At 28.5% G+C, this 13,682-nt stretch overlaps 1 long non-coding RNA gene across 1 annotated transcript; it reads left to right on the plus strand.

Moving 5' to 3' along the window:
- Positions 1-10,074: 10,074 nt before the first annotated feature.
- Positions 10,075-12,144, plus strand: LOC149060875 (uncharacterized). The gene is made up of 2 exons (XR_016189935.1): positions 10,075-10,448; positions 11,973-12,144. It is a non-coding gene; the product is annotated as an uncharacterized LOC149060875 (long non-coding RNA).
- Positions 12,145-13,682: the final 1,538 nt, after the last annotated feature.

Below are 13,682 nucleotides of genomic sequence, written 5' to 3' on the forward strand. Positions count from 1 at the left end.
TATAATCAGACTACTTCAGATACGAAAATAAATAAAATAAAATAATTTACCAGAACACCTTAACAAAATCCCAAGACCCCAAACAAAAGCAACCAAAAAATTAACGACATTTAAAAATAAATCTCAGAATTATACAAACCAATTTAGTAGTAAAACATTTAAAGGACCATAACACTAAAAAAAAAAGAAGTCTATTTTAAAATATAGTATTAAGTGAAATAAAAACAGAGATACCATTAAAATATATTTACAACTATTATTTAGCCTGCGGCAGTCATTTGAAAAAATACGCATGACGTCATAATTTCGCCGCCGCCAATTACTCTGTATACGATTTTACGGGAGTAATACGACTTTTGCTGTTTAATCTCTAATAGTCTGCTATAAGTCTGCTAATACTCAATTTATTGATGTAGACCTTTATAATAATTCAAAGTTCACAAATTTTTCTTTTATTGCATGTTTTTACAATAATAAGTTCATTATATGATTCAATTAAACATTAAACAAACATTTATTTATACGACTGTAGACTATTTTAGGACTGTTGTACATCGTACTATTATTGTGTAAATGTAACTATATTTATACATGTTTGTAGATAATATTTACAGTATTGTTTAATTTAGTATAATGTTGTGTTTATCGTAATATAAATAACAATGTTTGCCCAGTGGTGTATTAAAATAAAAACTGTAATAATTAATATAAATAATACTGTTTAGTCGTCTATTTCGTGTAATCATATGTTTAGTTTTCGTATGCGCGGTATAGTTTATATTTATACAATAAAATAAAAGATTGCACCTATTAAAATGTTGTGTTCCGTTTATGGTTGTTCTAATCATAGTGAAGAAGGTATTAAAACAGGCCCAGAAAAAATACATTATTTTACATTTCCTAAAAGAGAAAAATCTCCTGAACGATTTAAAAAATGGAGTGATTTCTGTAAAAGAAAAAATTTCGTTCCAGGAAAATCAGCTGTAATATGTTCAAAACATTTAAACAAAAATGATTTAAATCAATCGGATTTACTTCGTCAAAAACGTATGCCGAAAAGGCGAAAATATTGCTAAGAAAGTTTATCATTCGTTTATAAATAAACCGTTTAATAATTTTACAATAAATTAATATTAAATTAAAAATTTAGTTCTTAAGCTTCAAATTATTATAAGGGTCTAAATCAATAAATTTATTATTAGCCGAGTTATACGCGTTTAAACAGCGAGACTTGTAATATTCCCTTAAAAGCTTGTACAGAGTAAACGGCAGCGGCGAAATTATTACGTCACACGCATTTTTCAAATACCCATAACTGGCTAAATATTGGACGCTTACAATTTTTAGTGGTGCCTATATTATTTTATTATTTAGTTATAGTTCACAAAAATAAAAAAATAAAATTTTTTTCAGTTGTGTACTCCTTTAAGAAACATAAAATGTTATTTTAAATAATTAATAATACTTACTAAAGTAAATACATTATACGCTACTGACCTTTATTGTTTATGCGAAAGGATTAATAATAAAAAAATAATATTTGAATTGGTATTACAAAATTGATAAATTCAAATAAAACGAATACCGTATTTAATAAAAGGAACATTTTTTGTTTTTATTTGAATTAAGACTCAGCAACTATGGCCATTGGCAACAATGGGTTTAATTCTAAATAGTCACCACGTTTCCCGATTTTCAAAATGTTGATTTTAAAGGTTGAAATCGGAAAAAATAAATTGTTATGTGTAATTTGTATATCTATATTCATATAATAATAACAATAGCAGTAGGCCGATAACGGGAAATACGATACGGCACGGCGGTCCGAGGGTTTCTGTCTACCTGGACTCTGACCTCTTTTTGTGTGTGTTATGAATTGTTCCGAGGCTATATAATATTTATTGAGTTGTATAGAAAAAACACAGACTAAAAATAATAATACATATTTTCTTATCGAAATGCGATAAACGTGTTAGTTCATCATCATCAGTGTACTGCGATTGTGATTAGTGAACTGTGTACGTTTGTGTGGTACTGTGGTGTTTCCTTAAATTATTTAACTACAATTTAAGAGTATTATCATTTACATTACGACTAAAGGCCACTGTACTAAGGAGCAATACATAATTCTTATTTAAACGACGATGTTATTAATGCATTTATTGACATCGTAAAATTACAAACATCATTTATTCCACAAAACGTAATATTTTATCAAACACCACTTATGTATTCAGCAATATTACTACATACTACACATTCACTTTTCATTTATATTTTCTAGAGTTGGAAGACCTGACCATTTGAACGTTTATGCACCACAAAATAAAACCCTAAATGTGGTATACCAAGAGGTTTTGACTTAAGACATATTAGAATTCAGCAACAACGTATCATTTGTAAATATTCATAAAAAAGTTATATATAATCATAGAATCATTTTTTAATATTATTGTTATTTTTTTGTCTTTAAAATTCAGCAACCACTACACTTGATAGCATTAAGTAAAATACATTTTTTTCTTCTTTAAAACACAACAATTTGTGTTGATTTAAGAATTTTATTTTGATAAAACAAAAACTACACACGGGCGAAGCCGGGTAATTCAGCTATATAACATAAAAATATCTACTCGAACAGGGGCAATGACGATCGTACTCCCCCACCACACAAACACACACACACACACACATAATGCTGTACTTCAGTGGTCTCAAACATTCGGCCGGCGGGTCACAAGTGGCCCGCGAACCCTTTCTATGTGGCCCGCAATAAAATACATTTTGAACAAAAATATAAAAATTTGTTAAAATTGTTAATAAAATATTAAATAATAATATTATTTAACGTTCATGATATATTAAGTCACATTTAAATAAATGGATTTTGTATGTATTTTTGCATTAATTTTGTCTTTAGTGTCTAGTGTATAAGTAAAATTTGGTCTGCGAATTTTTTTTGAAAAAATATATGGCCCGTAGGTAATTTGAGTTTGATATCACTGCTGTACTTTGTCCAACAAATCTCACCAAATTCAAAATAAACACGTTCGTAAATATTTTCAAAAACATTAGTAATTTTTGAAATAATGAGTGTTCAATGATAAAAGAATCACCCGGTATGCAATTTACATTAGATGTAAGTAAATATTATGCGCTATTTTTGATATCAATGTATTTATACTTTTCTTATTTAAGCTTCTAATATATTAGGTACTATTGTACAAACATATATCATTACTTATTGATTTTCAGTTAATCAAAATAGGATATAATACATATTTAAATAAATTTATATGTCATTGAAAACAATGAAAACTTGCCCAACTGATAAAATCTGAAATGAGGCCACTGACCAGCAGACGGATGATATACGATATACTAAATACCATTTCTGCGAACCATATAATACAAATATTATACGCATAAACGGGAGCCAGTAGGTACGTAAGATAAGTTTTCATACATATATAAAAACCATTACAAAATACCTAATTGGAATATCATACGAAAAATGTACAAAAAACCTTTTGCTTTGCCTATAAATATAATTATTATTATTATTATTGCCTTAATATTACCAACGGGCAAAAATTGTAAAGGGCATACATTGAGTGCACTCTATGAGCGCAAACGACAAGATGGCCGGAGTAATCATGACTCCATGAGAGTGCATTGCAAACCACGTTCGCGGTTGATGATAATACGTATAGAAAGCGCCCTGTAGCTAAAATTGTATTGCTTATTTTTATTATTGTTATTGTTATAGGTAGTATTATTACTGCCACAGTTGGTATACATGATGTCGTATGCTATTACGCCGTGTTTTACACGTGAATTCGACCAACGCCAAAAAAAAAAAAAAACTTTTGTATGATTTTGTCGCATCGGACGCATTGTGTTGTGACGATGAAACATCAGGGTCAGAATATAATTCGTTAGCATGAGTCGCGTTGGTTAGATTTACGCAGAACACGGCGTTACCCTCCAAAATGTACCAGGAGCACATGCATCCGAATATCATGACCGCCGACTAGGGGGCGTCAAGTTCGGAGTTCGGCGGCTCAGTGCTCACTCACCGCCAGAAAATCATGGTAGCGACCGTTTATCTGACTAGGCCCCTGGTACCTAATATAGTTTAAATCCATTGATCGACCCCTAAAAAATCAAATTGGCCGTAACCATGGACATATAAAACAACTAAATAGCCGACTGTGAATTACATTCCCATAAGAACGTTGAAGTCGGGCCGCCATATACCAACATGGCAATGTTTACATAAAAACTCAATAGATAAGATACATATATTGATAAGTGATAATAAATAATAATTCAAATAATGAAAAAACGAATTTCTTTTCATATTCTATAGTCAAAATGTTAACTACAAATTAAATTACATAAAGTAGTAATAAGTACATAATATACTACAGTAAAAATATTTGTATTAATTTTGTTATCATTAATAAATATTCTTATCAACCATACGATTTTGTAAACATAGCTCTGTTGGCATATGGCGGCTGACTTCAATATTATCCCGTAGTCAACTATCTAGTTGTTTTATATGTCTATGGCCGTAACTGAAAATGAACTACGTATTGCCAACTTCCTAATACACTTGGACTGAGTCCTGTATCCCGTGGTCCGTGACAGACGAGCAATGGCGTTCTGGCGTTGTCACGTGACTTCATTAAGTACAATGTTATGACCTTAGAGCAATGGTTCTCAAGCTTTTTTGGTTCACGGTACATTATTATACGTCATAAGTTTTCGCGGCACACTCAACACAAATGTAATGAAATAAATTACTGTTTTCAATATTTTTTTACCAGCATAATTATTAATAACAAATAGGTATCAGAAACTTCTCGTGGCACACCTAGTCGATCTCTCGGCCCAGTATTATGCCGCGGCACACTGATTGAGAAATACTGCCTATGGTTGAAACCCTAAAGATATGGAAGAACTGTCTTATCAGCGGTAATTAAAGAGTACAATTGATGCCAAATAAGTACACCTTATCGAGTATCGACTATCAATATAAAAGCATTGATAAAAAGCCTCAATTTCTTTCCCCTCCGGGAACGTGGCCTCAAATATATTCAACTTAGTCGTGGCCTATCCATATCTTTATTATGTATAGTTGAGACTATCTAAACAAAAATTATCATGTTATCTAAATTAAAATCTACAGGTCATTTATTTTAATAAATTAAAATTAAAATTATCAGCTTAAGAAAATACATTTATTTTTATTTTTTCATTTAATTATTAAAAATTATTGGTTTGTATCATCAAAAAAATAAGGGCGCTACGACACAGATATATGATGTATATATATATGATATATATACAGATATATTTTGGCAAGGGAGGCAATAACTTAGATCCAGACTCCAATCCCTCCTTGATTTTCCCAGTTAAGACCTTAACGTGAGGCAACGATAATTTAAATAAATCTTCATAAAATCAAGTATATGGTTCAATTAAATCATGATATGGTTTTATGCGGTTAAGAATTAGGTTAAACATAAAATTACCAAAATAGCTTTTAATAAGTTCTTTCTAATAATAATACCTTTATTTATCAAGCAGTTATAATAAAAAATAATAATAAATATATTTAAAAAAATTTAATAAATAATAAAACATAATTTGAAAAACTTTTAAAATAGGTAAGTATAATATAAAAATTTCTATTACTACTTCATAATCAACATTATATACTTATTCCCGTTTAATAGTATTTCGTAGTTTTGTTTTAACCATATTTAATTTTGAAAAAGTTCTTTCACAACTACAACTTGTTACTGGAATTGTCAAAAATAACTTTAATGCTTTTAAGATACTAGAGAAAATATTTAAATCACTAAAGTACTTTAAACAACAGCAAATGAATAATGTTGAATGTTAATAATAATAACAATTAATATAAATAATTAATAATAATCTATATTCTATTGTAACGTTTCGAAGTATATCTTTGATATAGTAGCTATCAACCATATAAGTCAGTATTATCACAACCACGGACTAAGATATATATCTTAGTCCGTGATCACAACAAACCAGTAACCCTTGTTGAAACTTGAAGCTATCTCATCAATATAATATGATATACGCTCTAATCGAATAGTGCCTACGTGGCTACGTCATATGCATCATCACATCTTAAATTGTCATCAATTAAAATTTTACTTCATGATGTCTTCATAATTTTCAAGATAGGTACAGTCAAATGTTTATTACTTTAATTTTATTAAAAAATTGGAATATACCATGCTGCGGTGTGTTCAAAAAGTATACATAATTATTATAGGTACATAGGTTAAATATGTTATCAATTAAATATGACTTACATATTATTACTGTAGGAAAGAATCGAATGATTTGGGAGTTTTTGGAAATACCATGTAGGCATGGCGTATAATATTATGTAGGTACACCAAATTTTCTAATTAAAGATATTTTTTTGCGAGGTTCTAATCTATATAACGGTGCTTTTTTCCGGATACCTACCGTCGCTACAATATGGAGATGGTGTTAAATTGGAATTCAGAGATATACCTGATTAAATGAAAAAAAATTCTAAACAGCGTGTAATATAAAATAAGTTCCGTGATCTGTATTTTGATATTGATATTAAAGTATTATATTTTATATTTAACTAATATGTACTACGGAATAAACTGATTTAATTTTTTTGAAAAAATAAAACTTTTTTCCTCATAGCAGTTTTATATTTTATAGTGCTATTCCTAGAAGTATTTGATCAATAATTATTTATTGGAACAGAATTTGTTGATGATCAGTCATTATTTTTTTAGCATTAACTTTACGCATTTTCAATGCACTACTGTAAGAGTACTTTTAGAATTTTACCTAAACTTTGTTTTGCAGTATTTGCATGATATTTCTTAAGCTATAATGAAATAATCTAAAAATAAGCTAATAAAAAGTTGCATTCATACATAAAATATTAAAATAATAGTTAATTTATAATACATTTGATTTATTTTTTCAATAATGATTATCAGTTCATCATATTATATTAAGTAATATTATGGAATAATATTAATATATATATATATATAATATTATATTATTATTATGTATAATATTTAATATTAATATATATATCCATAAGTATGGAATGGAAAAATAAATTACTATTATAACTATATGTCTATATAAATATTATACATTATCATTTAGGCTAAAAGCTCATCGGCCATCACTACTTTGAGTAAGTTATTTTGATTTATTATTGAATTCAAGTTTCACACACCCATTATAATAACAAAGTATAGGTTTGACAGTTCTACTATACAGCATAGCGGGAACGTTCTCTGACTAAAATATTTTTGTTTACTAATTCTAGACAGATAATTTTATGTGTACAAATAATGAGTCATCGATATAGCTGCGGATCATTAGATAGGTATGTAGGGTAATTATTTAATTATTTAATCTAAATTATATTATTATCTGTTGACTGTTGAGCATCTGAATAACAAACTATTCTAATAGCTTCCTGCAATCATTTGATAAAATAAAATAAAAATGATTATTAAATTAACAGTGAAACAAAAATTATATGCTTAATCTACGCCATTCTTAAAATATTAAATTTAGTAATATAATTGCTGATTATATTTATTCTATTTTATGAATAAAAGTGGTATCCAAAGGTTATATTAAGTATACGTGACCATAGGTTGCTTGTGATATTTCATAATTAAAAAAAAAGGCTGCAATTGATAAATGTATAGGAATATTAAGAATTTGTTACTTTTGAACCCCCTCCAAAGTACCAACTAGATTCACTTTCTGATCGAACGAGGTAGGTACTGAAGTCAAAAATCGAAGCACTTTTACTGCCCCAAAACGTGATGACAGACACAAAAAAAAACACACACACACATCGTGGTAAAATCAATACATTCATCGTTCCGCTCAGAATCTAAAATAAAACGTATACGTTATGTTTAATTAGTAATTATTCATAAAAATATAATAATACATAGTTTAGTAAATCAAAATAATTAAACTTATATTATACTAAGAAATTGTAATGCCTAGGTATTATTAATAATTGTTCAAATGTTCAATAACTTATTGGGTTTTATTTTTGCCTCAATAATTATTTATAATAAGTATATAATTTGTTTATTGTTTAAAAGCGTTGGAACTGTTGATTGGGCCACTTATATTTATATATTATTCTTAATAATAGATCCATTCAATCTAATTTAACTTTTTGTTAATTATAGGTACTATTATATAATAAGTACTCGATATTGTAAATATCCTTATAGGTAATATATTTTTTGTCAAATTGACCGACTGGACGTAAGTTAATTAAAATAAAATAAATTAAAAATGTGTATTTTTTAAATTAAATTAATGCAACAATATAATATAATAAATATTATAATAGTATAAATATTTTAGTTATTTTTTAAAGGTAAAAATTCCAAGTGTATAATTTGAATAAATTAATATAAAACTTTGGTAAAATGTAGGCAACATTAAAAAATTAAATTAACTATGCTAACAACCAATTAAGATTGCATTAGTTGAACCATAAAATATAAATTAATACTAAATTATAAAAAATCATAGATATGTAGTAGCCCATAATATTCTCCAAAAAAGATTACAATTTTATATACTTAACACTATTGTTAATAACACAAGGACTTGCATCAAAAAAGAGTACTGTCCTATGAAAAATAGTACTTCTGGTCACCATAACTATACTGTACCTTTACCATTGTTACTACAGTTCACTAGTCCACATAATAATTATTAAGAAGCTTTTAGTTAAATAAATTATAGAAATTATTATTAAAAATAAAATGCGAAACTTACTTTTGAAATGACTGAAATAAACGATTACAGTCTACATAAGTCGACGTTCAGCAGTAAGTCTCCATTCAGAAGATAATGTTCTAAATTGTAATTACAATAGATAAGTATACGGTATAAAATATACGGTTTTAGAATTGTAATTTGTTTATTTAATACAAGTTAAGGCTTAAGACCGATAAGACGTCATGTCCTACGACCTACGAGGCTACGACTACAATTAGTCTACAACTAGACTAGTGACATTAATTAGTTATACTCTATAGGTTGTGCATAAGAGATTACGGTTGATATTAATTGGAGGTAGGTAAGGTTATAAATTGTTACCTCCAACGTATGAATAATTATCGGTTCCGATTATAACAGTTCGAATTAAACGGGGAGAAGGGGTTTAAACACCCAACAACCCACCCGGGCAACCGGGGCAACGCCACTGCTTGTTGTATAAATATTAAATTATATAGGCTAATACATTACACGTCTACACACCATGTTGCTGCATGAATAATCACTAAACATTTTAATGAATCAGTGGTGAGATAACTAACTTTTGATCATGATATCGTGGTTCATAAATCATAATTGGTCCATTAAATATAAATTTGTATGTGTTTTTATAGTTGTATGTGATATTACGACTAATAAGACTTTAAGAGAGTTGTGTAACCTTGATTTTAGAGCATTTATTGTAAATAATAAAAATGTACTAACTATTTTCTTATAGTCTTATAAATTGAGAGTATTATATTAATATGAAGACACAGTGATGTAATACCTAATATTATGATTTATAATACATATTCAAATTAAATTAATCATTTGTTAAACAAAAAAACAATAGTAAACAAAAGTATAAAATATAAGTTTAATTTATAATGTTATTTTGAATTGCCGCCATAAAAGGGGTATCTAGTAGATCAAGGGAGATCTAAACGCAAAATTTAATTTAATTTAATTTAGATCCCCGGCTAGTATATTGTCAATTAGTTCCCTATGGTTATTTAGATCCCCTGTCAATTAGATCCCTTAGTGTCATTTAGATCATGGGGATCTATTTGGACGGGGATCTAGGTGGCCGTTCACCGACTATACCTCCCCCCAACCAAAAAAATAACGCATTGTAAAGTACCTTCCAGTTGAGTTGAATTAAAGAATCAATAGGTATCATGTAGTGTTAGATTAATGCAGTTGTCTGAACACTGCGCGCCGTATCCAATCTCGAAAGCGACTACCCCACCACCAAAACTACCGAAGACAACGTGTTTCAGACTGTCCGTTTCTATTTAGGCAACGCGAACCCTGTGTGATAGTACTACTAGTCAGTAGTCTTGTGTCACTGTAACCGTCCACTATACCACATACAAAATGCCTGGAATCTTGAGCACTAATAGAGATAGTGACGACAGTCAGAGTACTCACTCTGATTCCGAGTTTAGAGAATATAATCATCAACGCTCACGTCAGCAGTCACTGCCACCGCAACCACCGCAACTACCACAGCCAGCAATTCCAATAGCCCAGAATCAAAGGTCGAGAAATGTCGCCCGCAGAGGTCGTAGATTCTACGGATCGAGGTAATTAATTCATTATTATTAGGGTGGAAACGCATAAAAGTCAGAAAATATTTTTTCAAACCGCATTTTAGCTAAAAAATTTTTCTATTAAGCATGTGTTTTAGCATAACCATATTTTAGACGACAAATATTTTAGCTGACAACACTATAATTTGGGTACAATATAGATTGGATTAAAGTTTTGATAAAATATTGTCATTCATATTATTTGTCGTATAAAATATTGTTCGCTGAAATATGTGTTTGGCTTTAATACTCGTACTATCGCATACATTATTTCCGGACTTTTTATAGTGTTATTTAGAGGTCGAAAAATCATCATATTATGTACGAATGTTGTGCCTATTACATCCAAACAATATGGGGCAAGTTGTTGTTCAACAAAACTGATTACCTATGTGTTTTAGCTTTAATATTTTAGCAGTTATAAAGCTGATCAACCTATACCATTACACTTAAAAGTCAGATGGTTAAGATTAGTATGATTAAAGAAAATTATTTGCACGTTTTTTTTTTTTTTTTTTTTTTAAAGTAATTTAAAATATTAATAGGTAAGTTACTACCATTTTTAATTTATAAGATAAAATATTTTGTTTAGGAAGTATAGGTAGGTAGCAACTCTTATGGTCTTATAGCTTCATATTTGCTGTAATATTATAGCTATCAATTCAAAATTGGATCAGGTGTACAACTATTTGCTAGTATGTTTTACGATTTTTTGAAAGTCGTAACAATATATTATGCTGGTCACTGTTTTAGATAATATTATAACATAATAATAGTGACGCTGATGAGTTTAAAACACAATTTAGAATTTATCGAGTAGGTACTATAGGTACTTATAGTAGTATCCCTGAGTATATTACATAGCAGACGCACATGGGTACGCTAAATTGTATTATTTTGTTTAATTATCATACGTGGAAACTTAATGATAGTTTTAAGTGTAACAATCTTTCGGGTACTGTGTAATTTTCTACACATAGCATTTCTTAGTTGTTCTAACGCACAAACGTTAACAAGAAAAGTCGTAAAATTGTAGTCCAAATAAAAATATATTTCCATATGCTTTTATTTGAATCACATAGGTTTAAATTCGAACATAATTACTATACAATTTATGAAAATACATAATAAATATTAATTATTACATATTGTATATTATGTCAAAAGGTTTAAAAAATGTAGAATTGAAATGTGTGTTTTAAACAAAATACTATACTATTGAACTTTGAGAGATATGGCTGGAGTCTATCTATTTCGGTTAGCCAATTTTGGGTCATATTTGAAAAAAATTTTCCATTGCCTATGCTTCTTTATTTAATCTAGTATCATTGAATTGACAAAAATATGGATTCTCGTATTAGTGAAGTCAGTCTTATATAAAATGTATTTATTTTTATTTTGAATAGTGGGGGAAGGTGTTTAATGTTAATTTGAGTGAAAGCCAACAACTAATCATTGAATTACAAACATTACTTATGCATTTATTAATTAAAATTTTTTTTTTAAATTTTTTTTCAGGCGATCCATTGCAAAAGAAGAATAAATGTTAGGTACCTATCAATATGAATGTTTTTCAACATAAAACACAAGTAATTGTACCTATTTATGATTAATGTTTGCGGATGATAAAATCTGTATCGTAATAATGCATTTTTTTCTTCAATAAAATAAATATGCTTAATTTGTAAAATGTTTAAAGATTATTTAACAAATACTGATCCTAATACTTTCTTATAATATGACTCAATATTTTACATTGAATATTTTTATATTGATTTAGTTATAGGTACACTTTGTACATTAATCGTTCACCTTATGTAACATGATCAGTAAGGTTTAATGATTATAAATACCTTCATGTTTTAAGTGATTTTATAATTGGTAAGTTTTATGAACTCATTCATATACAACTGGATTACCATCTACAGCGCCTCAGAGGTCCACGGACTATGGGATAAGAACTCTCGGTCTAATGCTAGACGCCCTAGATGTACACACTGACATAAGGTCACAACTCGCAGATAATTGAATATTAAGAACAGTGGTTCCCAAACTGTAGACCACGGGCACATTCTAAGGGCATCGCGATTTACGGCTCATAATAAAAAAAAAATTTTTTCAAAAATTCGTTATTAAGGGCATTGAATCACACGTATTTTTCGTACCTACATTTTAGACCAATAAGCGGTGGAAAATTACACATACTTCCGAATGTCCGAATTTAATTTTTAATATAATACTATGTTTGTATTCTTTAACAAAATAACTAAGCATTCTAGGAAGTCGATTTTCAATTTTCATTTTTAAAGGACTATAAGATTTGGATATTTTTTTAAAAAATCTTATCAAATAATTGCATTACATTTGTATTTATTTTGGACTTTTTGGGTTTTATTTAAAAAAAGTGGTTTCTACAAAGCAGTCTATAGGAGTTTACGAATTCAACACTTCTCTCGAAATTACAATCAAACTTCACGATGTATATTTAATTCACTACCGCTTTTGGTATTATTTATACCTACTTTATAGGTGATGCATAAAAGATAATAGTTTGTTTTTCCTGATTTATTGACATGAGCGTTCGCGTTCGAGAGTGTCATTCACGGACGGCTCATCGCGGCTGTCGAACGTACCTACACACACTAATGATAATTTACTTCGCACACAATCACACTCCGTAACGAAAATAAAACATCGAATTGCCTATACACGACCCCGATATATAAGTAATATATTATGATTATTATAATTTATAAATATTAAAATTTGAAAATACCATGTATATTATTTAATCCAAAAAAGGGCACATCGGAAAAAAAGTTTGGGCACCGTTGATTAAAAAGATTGGAAACTTTTTATCAATGTAAATAATGTAAAATATTGGTATTCATATAAATCATAAACATATTGTATAGGTAGGTACGTGTGTGTATTCTTAAGAGTACAAATAATGTAGGATTTAATTTATCTTAATCATACAATACACACATACTGATATTGATGTTCGTTTAAGGTTTAAAAATGAATAATTAGTCACTAATGTGTGAATAATATTTTATGTAATGAAATTATGTATTATTGTATTCTATGCAAACTATTGTTATTTTATCTCTTTAGTTAAATTAGCTCGCTATTGATTCATCATATATTTACTGTTTACTCTATGTTTTTAAAACTTGGTAGGTATAAATGACACAATTTTTGATTAAACAGATTTTTGACTTAAGT

This window comes from Diuraphis noxia, unplaced genomic scaffold (genome assembly GCF_037042655.1).
Source record: "Diuraphis noxia isolate RWA-SAM2 unplaced genomic scaffold, SU_Dnox_SAM2 contig0001, whole genome shotgun sequence".
NCBI lineage: Eukaryota > Metazoa > Arthropoda > Insecta > Hemiptera > Aphididae > Diuraphis > Diuraphis noxia.